This window comes from Mustela nivalis (genome assembly GCF_964662115.1).
Source record: "Mustela nivalis genome assembly, chromosome: 14".
NCBI classification, from domain to species: Eukaryota; Metazoa; Chordata; class Mammalia; order Carnivora; family Mustelidae; genus Mustela; species Mustela nivalis.
The window spans coordinates 80,730,438-80,747,165 of NC_139033.1; the positions used below are offsets into that span (position 1 = coordinate 80,730,438).

Consider the following 16,728-nt stretch of genomic DNA (forward strand, 5'->3'; position numbering starts at 1 on the left):
GCAACATCACTATGCCAGAGTGTCAAATAGCTCTCATCTCAAGTGCCAAACCCAGTTGACTGGGGGAGTGACTGCCTGGCTCTAAAAGGCTAGGGTAGATCTGCTGTGTGTACCAGGTACCACAAGAGGGACCCAATGGTGGTACCAGTGGTGAGTTCTGGCCCTGCATCTCTTCATTTTCTTTGTTCTGAGCAAGTAACTATGGTGTGAACACTCTGGACCCCTGGTATGGGTGGATAAGACATGAATGTCTGGTCCCCCCATTAGCAATGTCATGGGCCTGTGACTCCCTGAGTGGATATAGGGAATATGGTGGGCTGAGAATCTGGTCATCTCCAGGTGCAACCAGGACAGGAAAGGCTTAGAACTAAGCGTGAGCCAGAGTCACTGGCCAAGGGGCCATCATCTCCTGAAACCCCCAAAATAAGCCCCAATTGACAGCACCCCCACTGGGGCCCTCACCACCACAAATTTAAGTGGAGCTGACCAAGGATTATGGTCCCATTTGTGGTCATATATGTGTGCCTCGCGTCCCTGAAGGGAGCAGGGGGCTGCTCTCCACCTGACAGAAAAATGCAACCTGTGTGAAATTCTGCTCAAGTAGTTGCACCTCACAGGGATCCTCCAAGATCCCGGGTAGGGTGGAGGAAATGGGACACCAGGAAGAAGGGGCGGTGATAAACTCACAAACTCCTCCCCCTCCCCCTTCCCAAGCTCTGAGCTGTGGTGATGTGACGGAGATGAGGGAGTGCAGTCCTGTGGCAGTCCTGCAGAGTGGGCTGAGCCAAGATGTCCGTAGATTCAGGCCCTGTGGCGGAGGAAAACCTCTATTTCACCGAAAGTCCCTTCCCGCCCTCAGAAATACGGCTCTCTATCCAGCCTGGCTGAGTTAAGATCGGACCTCTGCCCCTCGGTGAGAACCGCGGGGTGGAAGAACCCTCAATCCCGGGAGGTTTGAGTTCCGGTGATCTAAAGCAAGCAAGAACAGTTCTGAGCTTCAGTTTCCCATCTGTAAAATGGGAAAGCAGCAAACTCTTCCTCGCGGATTGTGTGAAGAATACAATTAGATCAATATTGACAGGAGGGCGCGGCGCGCAGCGTCCGGCGAACAGCTGGCGCGGGAGAAGGATCCCAGCGAGCTAGGGGCAATGATGGAGGCAGCGAGCCTGGAGTCCGGGGAAGGGGCGCGGGGCCTGTCAATCCCCGCTCGGGGCCGGACGCTCCGGGGACGTCCTCGAACGCGGCCGAGAGGGGGCGGCCCCGACTCCCAGGCCGCAGCAGCGGTACCGGCAGGTGCCGGGGCCTCGGCCACTCCACGAAGGGGCCGGTCGTCGGCCGGGACGGACACCCCGGGAGCCCAATGGCAAGCCGGCGTCTGCCAGCGCCCGTCCAATCGGCGCCGGTTGCCGGGCCGCGCTGGGTCTCCCGGCCAATGGGAAAATTCGCGTTCGGATGGGGCGGGGCAGAGGGTCGCGTAGCCGGCCAGACCCGCTTTGCGCACGGGCCGCGCGAGGGGCGGGGAGGGCTGCTCCCGGGGCTGCACGCTGGGCCCGGGAGGGGTCCGCCCCCGCACCGGCCCGAGTTGAGCACCCTGCGGGCCGCTAACCGCGCGGCACCCTAAGGACGCCGCGCTCGGTGCGCCGAGAGACCCAGGGCCGCCCGTCTGGGGGCGGGGGCCACGCTGCGGGGCCGCCCACGCCGTGCTCCAGGTAGGCTCCGGCCGGGGGGCGGGGTCCAGAGGTCGGTGCCGGGACTGGGACGAGGCCGGAGATCCGGGACGGGATCCAGGTTGCGGTCCAGCAGGGGACGGGGTCTAGGTGGGCGGCTGAGACGGGGAATCGAAGTCCGGCCGGGTATCGCGGCCCGGGGAGGATCCGGGCTCCGCCCCACCTGCTCCCTCGCCCGCGCCGCGGTGCGCGAGACCCTGGGCCACGGGGGCGGGTCCCTTTGTGCGCGGCCTCGGGGCCGTGGCCAACAGGGCCGGGGCACCCCGCACCGCGCGCCCCCGCCGAGACGCGGCGGGAACCCGCAGCCTTGACCGCCCAACGCGACGCCGGGCGCCTTGCAGCTGGGGTCCAGCAGCCACGGAAACTTTCCAGGGGCCCGAGGGGCGGCGGGGCCCGGGAACTTTCCTGGGGCGGCGCGGCACTGGAACCCGCTGGGGCACGGTGGGCCAAGGGGATGTCCCAGCTCCTGCTGCTCCCGCCGCCTAGAGGACGAGGGAGGGGATGTCCGGAGTCCCTGCTTGTTGCCCTGAACCAGGCCTCCCTGACCGGGGATCCCCCTGTTCCGCCACCCTTGGGTCCCTTCGGTGGGACACCGGGCCCCTGGCAGAGGTGGGTCCTCCCCACTCGGGGTGGTACTCAGCCGGAGTTTGCTGGGGTGTGGCCCCAGGGCAGGTGGCCCGAGATCCAGAGCCTTCCCATTTTAATCTTTAATTAAATGTTGGGTGCTTAAAATATGTCACTGTTTCTAACCTGTGCGTAACGTATCGCTGAAAAAAGAGCTCAGGGACTCTGGTTGTTTTCCCTCTAGACCCAGACATGTTTAGAAACAAGAGAAAAGAATCACTTCGACAGGATTTCATCCTTTTGGGGTAGGCTCTCAGTGTAACCTCGGGTGGTTACGCCTCTTTCGCAGTCATTCCAGTTGTCATCTACATCACTGTGCAGGACATGCACCGAGTCAGGATTTATAAACGCAGGGGGTTGGGAGATGAGCTGTTCAGTGATGTAAGGGCAACATCTCCCTGTGAGGACATGCACCAGAGGTGGACTGAGAACCTCCATCCCCTCCCTCTGCCTCCACTTGAGAAGCAGGCCACCACCAGAGGTCTGTTGGTCCAGAGCAGGTCATGCCTGTCTTGTGTTCAGTGTATCTCTGGACCTGAGGTGGTGCCGGACACAGGATACAATCAAAGACCTCTATACGGCATACTGCACCCATGGCTAGTAGGCCCTGGGTCTGGCCATAGCATGTGGAGCTGGGAATTCAGAACACACCCTTTCCCACAGCCTTGCCCTTTCCCACTCCCAGTACTGTGTCTGTCCCCTGCTCCCTCAAGTCTGTGGTCCAGTGGCACCCAACACGGGTCTGGGTCCAGAGTGTTCACTATGCTCAGGATTCTGGTCCTTGGTTCACAGCCAAGCCACCCTCTGCCATGCTCTTCTTCACAGTCTTTTCTGCATAGACATGAGTACCTGCAGACCACGACCCTCTGAAGTAAACTGGGCCAGCTCTCAGTCCTGCTCAGTTAGCTTCCCCATGCCACATTGGGGTTGCATGGTGCCGCCTCCAGAGGTGGCCTGTCAGGTCTCTTCCCAGTACCAAGGTCTCTGCCTCTCTGAGGTTCTATGAAGGCATCCCTGTTTGTGCTACATAAAGATTCAGGGTAGATTTGCCACACCCACTTCACCCCAAGAGACAGGCCTGAGGGGCATGAACAGTGGGGTCCTGCACTTTCGAGGGGATCCAGGAGTGACACACAGCTGGGGAGCAAGAACACCAGGCATGCCAAAACCCTAGCCAGTCCCTAGCAGCTGCCCTGTGCCCTAGTTTGGCCTTGGCAGAGGGACGGAGGGTGGGGCAAGCCCTGTGGACTGCCCAGGGGGCCATCGGGGGTTCTGGGGACTTCCCAGTGGCGGCTCAAGTTGGAGGGAAGGCATCTGTTTTCTTGCCACCAGCTTCCGTCAGGATAGTGATAAAGTCTTGGGCTGCTCAGCAGGAGACCCAGAATTAGGAAGTAACCAGAGGGAACACAGGGTCAGGAATCCCTTATTGGGCTTTCCTGACTGGGACAACTGCACAGTTCGGTTTATTTCACGGGTTAGGAGGATGAGTCCAGAGCGGTGGACACCCATTTCATCTACATCTGTCCCTCATCCCTTTCCTAACCTTGTGTCCCGCACAGACTTTTCCCATTGCCCCAGTGGATCTTGAGGAGCCAACGGCCTCTAGGAAGGCAGCGACTAGTGGATACTGCCACCAGAGGGCACCCAGGCCTGCCATGGCAGGCAAGACTAGCCCCACCCAGCCGCCCTCAGGGTTGGAATCCTTCCTGAGGAACCTGGTGGGGAGCCCAGAGCTCTGCTTTCTCCAGACTGCCTGTCCAGGGTACAGAGCTGGAGAGGAGCAAGGATCCCCGGGGTGAGGTCCCTCCATAGCCCCCAGAGTCCCTCACCGCCTTTAGTTCAGGCAAAGGGGAGACCCCGGGCCTGAATGGCCAGGTGATTGAGCACAGGCTCAATGAAAACCAGGCCCTGAGGGAGGCCTCCTTCAGGCCTGTGCCCCAGGTGACCCCTTGACTTCCGTTGGTTGACCCTGCCCCCATCTAAGGGTGCGGGTGCAGACCCTGAGTCAGCCTGTCAGGGCAAGGCTGGGCCTCTTCCACTTAATCTCTGAAGAAGGTGCCACAGAAGTTGGTGTCTTTTCACATTGCACCCAAAGTGGACAGCGGCCTGGAGGAGCGTGTTAGGATTTGTCATGGTGGAGGAGGACGTGAGGCTTGCATGCAGAACAGGCTTCTAGAAAGACCTGCCTGACCCCCTCACCACCACCCCTGCCACTCCCACCTGGGGTCCTCATTACCTGCTATAGCCCTGAGTTGCCTGCTCAGCAGGGGCCCCATCCCTCATCTAGACTTGGTTTGTGATCGTGGAGCTGCCTAGTGCCAGGGACACACGACCCGACCATGGCTTTTCAGGCCTGGCTGCTTGGCAACCCTGGTGGGCTGGGCTCCTGCCCCAGTCGGAGATGCCGCAGGCCTTCCAAGGGTGGGGGCAGACTGGATAGATTTTCAGGTCACTCCATTGTGGGGAGGCCCATGGTGTGGATAGGCTTAGGCTTAAATGGCCGGGTAGAGTTATTTCACTTCTCAGGATCCTCCTCATTTGGGGGAGGGAGCCCCGTAAGAGGGAGGTTTGGTGGCTCCCTTAGCCCCAAAGCTCCTAGTTCGGGATGGGGAGTCCTCGGCCAAGTAAGTGACTCCAAAGCCTACAGATCAGCCCTGAGGGTTTGCTAAGAAGGGATAGCCGAGTCAGGTAACCCTGCACTCTGATCATGAATCCTGTCACTCGTTCTCTCACTCTGTCTGCTCCCTCAGGGCTCCTGTCAGGCTCTGCCCTGCCCCTACCTCCTACACAGTGTCACCCTGGAACCCATGCCTCCCCAAACCACCACCACCCTGCATCCCCCGGAGCCTCCCATTTCCCCTCCTCTTCTCCTGCAAGAAGCCTTTGATGCCCCACTCCCAGCAGCCCTGCAAATACCCTCCCCCCACTGGTGTCTACTACTGGCTCTCTTCTGTTTATGGAGCTCTTCACCTGGCTGGAGCCCCACAAGGAGGGAGCATGTTCTTCTTGTGGCCAAATATCCCCAGCTGAGGTGGGGGCACTGCGAACAGGAAGACCTAATTTCAAATCCCAGACCCAGTTTGCCCATCTGTAAAATGGGGTTTGGGCCAATCCAAGGCCCCTAGCAAGAGTGACATGAGGGCACATAGCCAGCGCCTTGTGAGGCTCTGCACAGGGCCAGCACTGAGGGGGAGGTTGACAGTTATCTGGACTGATAAGAAAGGCATGTGGTTCTCTGTGGGACAAAACCTATGTGAACGCTTAAGCCAAAAACAGAAGTGTCCCAGAAACGTCACACTGCAAGTTGAGCTGCTTCCTGAGCCTCAGACTTCAGGGTGGGAACAGCAGGTCCTCTGCCGCAGGCGGAGCAGCTGTTGTGGGTGGGCAGGCTCCCTCCCAGACTGCCATCGTGAGCACACACGAGAGTGAGCGTGCTCGAGTACAGACGTGTGCACGCACGCACAACTGCCTGGCTCAGGCCACTAGTGTTTCCTGCCTCAGCCCCATGCATCCTGTTCTTCCCACGATCCCACCATGACTCAGAGCCCCTCCTGGTGATGGAGGGGCTGCTGGGAGGCAGGGACACCTACCCTCGGGGCCCCCACCCCGGCCACATCCACAAAGGAAGATTTTGATAGAGAAACAGTCTGGAAAACACTATAGAGCCCGGGGGAGAGAGCTTCTATCACCTCTGACCATCCCCAGAATGGCTTTCCATTTGTTTGACCCAGACCTCTCCTCCTCTTTGTGCCACCCTGGCTTTGGTTTGCTGTTGTAAAGATTTTTATTTTTAAGTAATCTCTACACCCACAGGGCTTGAAGAGTTGCAGTCAATTAAGCATCTGCCTTGATCTCAGATCATGATCCCAGGGTCCTGGGATGGAGCCCCACATCACACTCTCTGCTCAGCAGGGGAGCCTGCTTCTCTCTCCCCACTACCCCTTTTTGTTTTCTCTCTCTCTCTCTCTCTGTGTGTGTCAAATACATTAATAAATCTTAAAGAGTGTTGCATGCTCTACCAACTAGCCAGCCAAGTGCCTACCACCCTGTTTTTCATTTTTATTGATGTGAATGCTCTCTGGCCTGGTCTCTAGCCTTAGGTACAGAATGTGTCCTCTGGGTCATGGCTGAGATAGGAAGCCCATGAGGGCTGCAGCTCCTACGTGTGAGGGACACATAGCCATAACTCTGGCCACTTGGTCCCAGGGTCTGGGAGCGGGCTGCCTGACCAATAGGAATGTGGGTTCTTAGGGCAGCCCCAAGAAGCATCAGGACAGGCAGATGGCTTGTTACACAAGGCAGGAATGGGTTCCTGGAGAGGAGAGCAGAGCTAGGCAGGTGTTGAGGTGGGGGGCAGTGGGACCCTTGTGCAGAAGCTCTCCTTGCTGTACTGTTTATCACAATGAAGCACACCCGGCCTTCTGGAATCGGGAAGACATTATTATCCATCTTCAGCTGAACAGTCACAGTTTTGAAGGCCAACAGAGGTAGAAACATTTTTAAGGGATGGTGATAGTCTGACATGGACCGCAGACACCATGATTCCAGTCAAGTGGGGATAAGAGAACATGCATGAAGGTATGGGCCCATGTCAGGAGCTCTGTGAGATGACCTCAGGGTCCGGGATGACACTGCCCCACCAGGGGTCTGGCCTCATCCAAAAGGGTCTTATCCCAACAGGTTGATCTCACAGGGTACCCTGTGGTTTCCCTGCAGGAGCTGGGGCTGGCAGGATGGGTATTTGGACATGCTGATCTCCCCTCAAGACAGGTAAGTGTCCTGGGCTTGGCCTGGGGCCATCCCCCTCTTTGCATGGGACAGAAGAGTGTCCTCCTGGGCCTGGCAGGTGTGACTGAAAGAGGGCTGGCCCCGGGGTGGTGGATGCTTCTGGTCATCCTTACTCCGGGGGCTAATACCAGGACATTGGCTGGATCTGTTTTTCACCTGTCTTGACTTGGAGGCCTGCCACGCTCAGCTCGGCATAGCCTACCCAGCTTGGCTCTTAGCTCAGGTGGTCTTTGCTGCCCAAGGGAGACTAGAGCTCCCAGCTGGGGACAGACTGGCACATGCTGGCCCGTGGTCCTGGGCATTACCAGTGTTTGTAGGTTTCCCTGGTAGTCGCTCCTCCAATGAGGCTAAGGCCTGGAAAGTATGGCAGGGTCGGGAAGCAGTATGCTCCCTGTGTCCTCCAGATCCCTCTGAATGATGGGAAAGTATGTACTGCCAGCACACTGGCCTGGCAGAGTTTGCTGCAGTAGTTGTGTTTACAGAGTGGTGATAGCTAATGAGAGTGCCTCTGCTCATTCTTGTCCCTCTGCTATGCGTGTCCAGTCCCCAACCCAGCCATCTGCTCCTGCCCCACCGGGTGCTGTCTCCATGAGAGGCTTGGCCAACCCAGCCCTGTGGATGCTCAGTGGCCCTGAGTATCCACGGTGGATGACCCGGCCCAGCCAGTGCCATGCTGTGTGGTGAGAAGATAGTGGCCACAGACCTAAGAGCCCCAAGGCCTCCAGACTCCTCAGCGCTCTGTGCCAAGGACAGGGGGGGACAGGGCCTGGCTCCTTCCTCCCTATCCCACATGACTGTGGGCGTGGGAAGCTGCCAGCTGGCTGGTGGTAGCTGTGCCTCTGCTGCCACCTGGCGGTATCCCACCTGGGTCGATCAAGGTCAGGCCTGGCAGCTTAGTGGCAGGCTGTTGGGCCATAGTGGGGCCTCTGGATTGGGGTAAAGAGGCTCAAGCTGCATCCAGGGCTCAGACCGTGACCTTGCTTGTGGTGTGTGTGACGTGGTATCTGGGGGCGAGTTTGGCAGGGTGCTGGTCCCTACCCTCCTTAGCTTCTGGTAGGCCACCACACGTCAGGTTGGCCAACCAGCCAAACACCGAATGATAGCTCTGGTCACAGGGTCTCCCTTATCCTGCCTGCCACTCTTGCCTGGTCTCCCAGTGTTGCTTGCTTGTTTCCTGTCCCTGTTTATCCCTTTCTGTCTCCTGATCCTGGCCTTCTCCCAGCTTTCCTCTGGTCTTCTCTGTGTCTCTCTCAGCCTTTTCCTCTCTTTTGTGTCTGTCCTGTCCTGTTCTTCTCAAGTGTGGTCATTGATTATTCTTGTCTGCCATAGCAATTGACTGCTCATGTCTGCCCTGGGCACTGGAATACTCATTGTGGCATTAGTGCCATCTCTTCTATGGGCTGGGACCATTTCACAAACGGGAGCAGAACCTGGGTCCTAGCTGGGGGCTCCTTGCTCTGTGGTCCCTGGGGTATAGCCCTGTCCACATTAAGAGGGAGAAGGGGAAAGGGAGACCTGGCGACTCTGCTGGGAAAGGGGCCGTGTATCTCCCATACTTGCCTTCAGCCATTCTGTACCCAGTTGCTGAGCTCCACATCAGACGCTGAGTGTTGTGACCCCATCAAACACAGGCCTGCTGTAGAGGAGTCCCTGGCCTGGCCAAGAAGGCAGCAACAAACAGAGAAAGTGACCAACCGTAGAACTGTAAGCCAGTGATGAGAATTGTGGGGCCCCCTGACAAAGGGGAGCTGGAAGGCAATGCAGGAGTGATGCTGATACCTGGGGGTTGCAGGGGCCCTTCACTGCACCCATTCCAGCACTGATACCACTTCCTGCGGACCACACTGCCCCCTGCCCAGCCTGGTCTCGCCCTGTGGCAGCCTTGTAGTCAGCCTCCACGTAGCCGTGCCGAGCATGGCCACACTTCTGTGACTGCTGGACCCATGCTGGGGTTTTTTTTGGGTTTTGATGTGTTTCTCAGTCATCGATCGGAATCTTTATTTTAAAGCATGAATTCTTCCCTCATCTGTGTGCCTGCAGCAAGTTCTTTCTTAATCTTTCAATTTTTTTTTAAGATTTTATTTATTTATTTGACAGAGAGAAATCACAAGTAGATGGAGAGGCAGGCAGAGAGAGAGAGGGAAGCAGGCTCCCTGCCGAGCAGAGAGCCTGATGCGGGACTCGATCCCAGGACCCTGAGATCATAACCTGAGCTGAAGGCAGCAGCTTAACCCACTGAGCCACCCAGGCACCCCCTAATCTTTCAATTTTTGTTTATGATGGCTTTTCATGTTCAGAAATTTTTCATATTTTGTGGTGAAGTTCAATGAACGTTTTCCTTTTTCAGTCATTTCGTTGTCCTCCTTGAGCTTCTAGTCTGGTAAAGGCACCCCTATCTTTTCCTGAGGTATTTCTAGTTTAGTGTTTTGCATTCAAGCTTTCATCTGTCTAGAATTTATTTTGACATAAGTGTAAGTTGTGGATTTAACTTAGTTTTTCACCTGTATCTGAACTACTTCTCTCTCTCTTTCTTTCTTTCTTTCATTCTTTCTTGTTTTAAAGATTTTATTTATTTATTTGACAGAGAGAGATCACAAGTAGGCAGAGAGGCAGGCAGAGAGAGAGGAGGAAGCAGGCCCCCCTGCTGAGCAGAGAGCCCGACGCGGGGCCCGATCCCAGGACCCTGGGACCACAACCCGAGCTAAAGGCAGAGGCCCAACCCACTGAGCCACCCAGGCACCCCTCTTTCTTTCTTTTTTAAAGATTTTATTTATCCATGGGGCGCCTGGCTGGCTCAGTGGGTTAAGGTTCTGCCTTCAACTCAGGTCATGATCTCAGGGCCCTGGGATTGAGTCCTGCATCAGGCTCTCTGCTCAGTGGGGAGCCTGCTTTCCCCTACCTCTCACTCTGCCTGCCTCTCTGCGTACTTGTGATCTCTGTCTGTCAAATAAAATTAATAAAATCTTTTTTAAAAAAGATCTTATTTATCCATTCATTTGAGAGAGAGAGAGTGTGTGTGTGTACACAAGCAGGACAGAGAGGCAGAGGGGGAGACGGAGAGGGAGAAACAGGCTTCCCACTGAGCAGGGAGCCTGATGTGGTGCTCGATCCCAGGACCCAGGGATAATGACCTGAGCCAAAAGCAGACACTTAACCAATTGAGCCACCCGGGTGCCCCTCGAACCATTTTTTTTTTTTAAACATTTGATTTATTTATTTGACAGAGAACACAAGTAGGCAGAGAGGCAGAGAGAGAGGAGAAAGCAAGCTCCCCGCTGAGCAGAGAGCCCGATGTGGGACTCGATCCCAGGACCCTGAGATCATGATCTGAGCCGAAGGCAGCGGCTTAACCCACTGAGCCACCCAGGTGCCCCTCGAACCATTTCTTTTCTTTTTTTTTTTTTTTTTTTAAAGATTTTATTTATTTATTTGAAAGACAGAGATCACAAGTAGGCAGAGAGGCAGGCAGAGAGAGAGAGAGAGAGAGGGAAGCAGGCTTCCTGCGGAGCAGGGAGCCCGATGCGGGGCTCGATCCCAGGACCCTGAGATCATGACCTGAGCCGAAGGCAGCAGCCCAAACCACTGAGCCACCCAGGCAACCCCCTCGAACCATTTCTTGACTAACATTTTCCATCACCAGAAGTTGGAAGCATTGTGTAAGGTGTCCTCAGGTTTGTGGTGCCCGTGGCAAGCATCCAGCCCTTAGCCAGTGCCCACTGCCTGATTAAAGAGATCAGGTTGGAGCCTCCCCTTGAACAGTCTTTGTTCTCAAAAGTCATGGTTATTCTACACGTTTACCCCACATGTGCTTGCTGGAACCACTCTGCTGGGTCCCTCTCTTTGAGACTTCTGTGGGCTTCACCTTAGGCTTCCCTCTTCGGAGCCAGTCAGCCCTCCCTGTATGGATCTGTGGCATGTCCTCCACTGGTCTCCCCATGTCTCAGGGCTCTCACAAGAGAGCCTGTCCACACCCCCTCTGAGCACCCTTGTTTTCTGAAAAGAGGTCCCTGCGTGGTAGAGTCCCTCAGAAACAGGGCCCCTGCTGGTGTGGCCGGAGAGCCTGGTGCAGGGTGCTGTTCTTGTTCCTGTGCAACTCTCAGCCAGGCCTCTGGGGACCTCTGGAATCAGACTCCTGGGTCATTTCCAGGTTGGCAGGTACCCAGAGGAGCCTCAAGCCTTTCCCACCCCCACAGCCCATGCTTCTCAGGCAACGCAGGAGGAAGAACATTCTTTACAGAGGACTTGGGCTCAGACCCTGGCTCTGCTCACGTCGCGGACCTTGTGAAGGGCTTGGCACCGGTGGTGCTCCGCTGCAGTGATGGCCCGAGCGCTACACTCACTTCTGGCTATGCCATCCTTGTTCCCGGTGATTCACAGCTGCTGGTATGGCTGGTGCAGCAGCAGGGCTGACTGAGAGAGGCCTGCATCGCCCAGGCCCCCGGTCGAGATGGTACTGGGCTGGCCCACACAGGCTCTCCTGGCCCAGGGTGTCTCTGCAAGCCTAGGTAGCATTTACCCAGCCCTGCTTTTCCCGGGCCCCCAACCCCCAGCTTATCTGGCCGGCAGGAAGACTGCCCATTATCACTATCAGGTGGGGAGATGGAAGTATTACCCCCACGCCCACCCCCACCCCGCGCATCTTGCCAGGTTGACTTTGGAGCTGATGAGTTTGGTATTTCAAATATTCCTTTAGTTAAACTTTTTCTTTTTAAAATATTTTCACTCTCTGGTGAAATCCTAATTAGGCCATTCATTCGTCTGAATGTACTCGCTGCTCTCTGCATTTTGCAAGATAATGAGGTTTCCAGATGCTGCCATCCCCAAGCTATCAGGGCCTTTACTTTCTGCCCTGGAGGGAGATGCTGGCACCCCCTGGGCCAGACCTGCCTGTGGGATCTGGGCCACAGTGCCCAGGGGTGGGGGAGCACCAAGTGCACAGATGGGGAAATTGAGGCCTGGGCTGCTAAGGAGTCTGGGATGATGTAGGTGAAGGGGTCTCAGCCCCAGCAAGGCCCACCCTTCACAAAGCAGCATCTCCCTTACCCCAGGCTAAAGATCAAGGCCAAGGGAAGTGTCTTCTAGCTCCTGGTGGGCCAGGCTCCTCTGGATGTGCCTTAGGGGCTGCGAGCAAGGGAGAGGGCACGAGACTGACCCATAGATGCCAAATGACCATGGCATCAAAGTCCCCTGTTAAGCTTTTTAAAGATTTTATTTATTTATTTATTTGAGGGAAGTGGGGAGAGAGAGAGCAAGCACTCACAGTCCTGTGGGGAGGGTGGTTGGAGCAGAGGGAGAGGGTAGTAGAGAATCTCAAGCACACTTTTGGGTGGTGGGCTTCATCTCATGACCCTGAGATGATGACCTGAGCTGAAATCCAGAGTCAGATGCTTAACCAACTGAGCCATCCAGGCACCCCCCACCCACTTCTATTTTCCGTTTTTTTTTTTTTTTTTTTTTTAAGATTTTATTTATTTATTTGACAGATCACAAGTAGGCAGAGAGGCAGGCAGAGAGAGAGGAGGAAGCAGGCTCCCTGCCGAGCAGAGAACCCAACACGGGGCTCGATCCCAGGACCCTGGGATCAGGACCTGAGCCGAAGGCAGAGACTTTAACCCACTGAGCCACCTAGGCACCCCTGCTATTTTTTTATTTTTAAGATTTTATTTATTTGATGGAGAGAGAGAAAGCACAAGCAGGGAGAGGGAAAAAGAGGCTCCCCACTGAGCAGGAAGCCCTATGCAGGGCTTGGGGCCAGGACCCCAAGATAACAACCTGAGCCAATGGCAGATGCCTAACAGACTGAGCCACACAGGCGCCCCTTCATTTTCCTTTTTTTAAAATTTTTAATCTTATTTTATTTTTTCAGTGTTCCAAGATTCATTATTTATGCGCCATACCCAGTGCTCCATGCAATGTGTGCCCTCCTTAGTATCCACTCACCCATCCCCTCATCCCTCTCCCCTCCAAAACCCTCAGTTTGTTTCTCAGATCCACAGTCTCTCATGGTTCCTCTCCCCCTCCAATTTCCCCCAATTCACTTTTCCTTTCCTTCTCCTAATGTCCTCCATGTTATTCCTTATGCTCCACAAGTAAGTGAAACCATATGCTAATTGACTCTCTCTGCTTGACTTATTTCACTCAACCTAATCTCCTCCAGACCCATCTATGTTGATACAAAAGTTGGATATTCATCCTTTCTGATGGAGGCATAATACTCTATTGTATATATGGAGCATATCTTTATCTATTCGTCCATTGAAGGGCATCTTGGTTCTTTCCACAGTTTGGCGATTGTGCCCATTGCTACTATGAACATTGGGGTGCATATGGCCCTTCTTTTTTTTATTTTTTTTATTTTTTTTATTTTTTTAAAGATTTTATTTATTTATTTGACAGAGAGAGATCACAAGTAGGCAGAGAGGCAGGCAGAGAGAGAGAGAGGAGGAAGCAGGCTCCTTGCTGAGAGAGAGAGCCCGATGCGGGACTCGATCCCAGGACCCTGAGATCATGACCTGAGCTGAAGGCAGTGGCTTAACCCACTGAGCCACCCAGGCGCCCCGCATATGGCCCTTCTATTCACTATATCTGTATCTTTGAGGTAAATACCCAGTAGTGCAATTGCAGGGTCATAGGGAAGCTCTATTTTTAATTTCTTTTTTTTTTTTTAAAGATTTTATTTATTTATTTGACAGAGACAGATCACAAGTAGGCAGAGAGGTAGGCAGAGAGAGAGAGAGGAGGAAGCAGGCTCCCTGCTGAGCAGAGAGCCCGACACGGGACTCGATCCCAGGACCCTGAGATCATGACCTGAGCCGAAGGCAGCGGCTTAACCCACTGAGCCACCCAGGCGCCCCTCTATTTTTAATTTCTTAAGGAATCTCCACACTGTTTCCAAAGTGGCTGCAGCAACTTGCATTCCCACCAGCAGTGTAGAGGTTTCCCCTTTTTCCACATCCTCTCCAACACTTGTTCTTCATTTTGCCTTTTAAAAGAAATTATATATGTGTGCTTGTTTGTAGAAAATGTAGAAGATACAGAAAAGAAGGAAAATAAAATCATACCTATCGTACCCGTACAGCCCAGCACTTTCTACCCTCCTTTCTGGGGAGGTGATTTCCACATGTGCATGTGTAAGAGGGCTGGAGGTTGGGGTGCCTGGGTGGCTCAGTTGTTAACATCTGCCTTCTGCTCAGATCATGATCCCAGAGTCCTGGGACTGAGCCCCGCCTCGGGCTCCCTGCTCAACCATAAGCCTGCTTCTTCCCCTCCCACTCCATCTGCTTGTGTTCCCTCTCTTGCAATATCTCTCTCTGTCAAATAAATAATTAAAATCTTTAAAAAAAAAAAAAAAAAAGAGGGCTGGAGGTTGTGATCCCCACCCTAACCCCCACCTCACCAGCATCTCCCAAATTGGTGTTGGGATGCTAGGCCAAAGCAGATGCATGGGCTCCCTGTTTCCAGGTAATACTTGTGGTTGGCTGTGCTGGTCCTGCCTTTCGGGGCGGGGGCAGACACACCCATGTCAGTCCCCCTCTGTCCCTGAGGCCCATGCACCCCTCAGCTAAGAGTTCAGAAGCACATCCCATTACAGACTCAGGCTGTTTGGAGTTCTCTACCATCAGGGCCACTGCAGTAGACAACTTTTGCCCAGAGCTATTTTTCTACATTTAAACAACTTGGGCTTGACCTTGAGGTTCAGGTACTGCTGGGTTGTGTGTGTGTACGTGTACACACAGACACACTCATGCTGGGGACAGAGCCTTGGTGGGATCCAACAGATGCCAGTGCGTCCTGAGAGTGGCCCAGGGGCATGCCCCATGAAAGCCCTTCTCCCAAGAGATAGCTAGGACCACTGTCTTCAGACAGCCTAGCCAGGGACCTGCATAGGAGATGGGCTTCCAGGAAAGGCAGACAATCCAGGGAGGAACACCTCCTGTGAGGACTCCATCTCACTTCCTATGCACTCAACTGTGCAATGGGAGCTCAGGGTGTCCCTGCAGGTGTGTGTGAGCTGACACCACTCCTGATGTGCTGAGGGACGCTGGTGATCAGGAGTCTAGGCTGGTCCCTGGCTCTGTGGGCATTGCACACAATGGGTGCTAGGGCCTCCCCAGCCCCTTGGCCTTTGCTCCTACCAGGCCGTCAAATGCCTACTTCCCCACTCCAAGGCTGATGCCCAGGGGATTTGGAGCCCTGGCAGTGCCAGCACTCCCACAGATGATTACCTCTGAGGTGAGTCACTCGGACCCTCTGGAAGGGCGCTCTGATGGCTCTGAAGCCAGAGCTTCAGTGGGGAGTCTCCTCTGCACACAGCTGGAGGCTCCAGGCTCAAGACACCTCAGCGCCTCCACTCATGTCCAGGGGACCATGATGGGGGAAGGGCACTAGGGCTCTGAGAGCGCCAGCTGTGCCCCTCGGAGCATATCATGGGCTGCTCACTTCACCCACCATAGGGTGCAGAAGACAGGACAGGGCTGAGAGGGAAATAAGAGTGGGAAGGGGAGGGGTGCTGGAAGGAGGAAGGGCGTGGATGTAGGAGTATAGGAGACAAGGCAGGTAGGGATGCAAGAGGAAGTGGGGGTGCAAGGAGGCAGACATATAGCGGAAAGGGGGGTTTTCGGGAAGGCGGGGGTTCAGGGGAAGGGAGAGGCAAGGCTGTAGGGAGAGGGCAGGGAACAGGGGAAGTGAAGGTACCAGAGAGGTATGGGAGTACAGAGTGGAGGAGCAGGCATGGAGGGAGAGGCAGGGCTGCAGGGGGAAGTAAGGGCAGTGTGCAGAGTGAGGCAGGGACACTGAGGTCAGGAGCGAGGCCAGCAAGTACTTGAAGGGCCCAGGTTTAGGCCCCGTTATAGTATGTTCTTTTTTTTTTTTTCTTTTAAGATTTTATTTATTTATTTGACAGAGACACAGCAAGAGAGGGAACATAAGCAGGAGAAGTGGGAGATGGAGAAGCAGGCTTTCCGCTGAGCAGGGAGCCCAATGTGGGGCTGGATCCTAGGACCCTGGGATCATGACCTGAGCTGAAGGCAGACGCCTAACGACTGAGTCATCTGGACACCTCTGTAGTATGTTCTAAGTACCCTGGCCACACACTGAGCCTTCTGAGAACTTGAGCCTGGGAAAGGGGCTTTCCTGAAGACACCATGAGGGCCGGTGTGGGTTCTGGGACTCCCGACCCTCCTGCCCCCCATCAGTTGGCACAGACTACCAGCCTCACCTGTCACCTCCTGTCTGGGATGAGCAGCTTATTGCCACCCAGGGGGGGCAGGTGTCCTGTCCAGGGCCCCAGAGGATGCAGGGCCATAGCTGGGACCACAGCTGGGGCAGGGACTTGTATGGGACCAAAATCATCTCCTCTCTTGGGCCTCCCCAGCATGGGGGTGGGGAATTATGATGGGGAAACTGAGGCTCAGCAAGCAGAGCTGGGCCCTGTTCCCAGGCCTGCCCCAGGCAAGCATATCTTCCCTTTCCAGCTGTCTCAGTGACAGTTTTCTGGCATTTGCCTATCTGCAAGAGGGGGAGCTATTGATTATGATGAGACTATTTTAGTATTTGTATTTGAAGAAGTAATTGCGGACATGTCTTTGCC

At 55.0% G+C, this 16,728-nt stretch overlaps 1 protein-coding gene across 15 annotated transcripts in view; it reads left to right on the top strand.

The window, feature by feature from the left end:
- The first annotated feature begins 1,431 nt into the window (after positions 1-1,431).
- The window catches only part of ARVCF (ARVCF delta catenin family member), a 76,294-nt gene continuing 60,997 nt past the window's right edge, over positions 1,432-16,728 (top strand). For 11 of the 15 annotated variants that reach the window (XM_082697457.1, XM_082697454.1, XM_082697458.1 and 8 more), the window contains exons 1-2: positions 1,468-1,709; positions 7,068-7,121. The gene's annotated coding sequence lies outside the window, so the exon portion shown is untranslated. Of the gene's footprint in view, positions 1,710-7,067; positions 7,122-16,728 lie in introns of all 15 variants that reach the window. The other 4 variants (XM_082697434.1, XM_082697446.1, XM_082697439.1 and 1 more) reach the window with 4 other exon arrangements.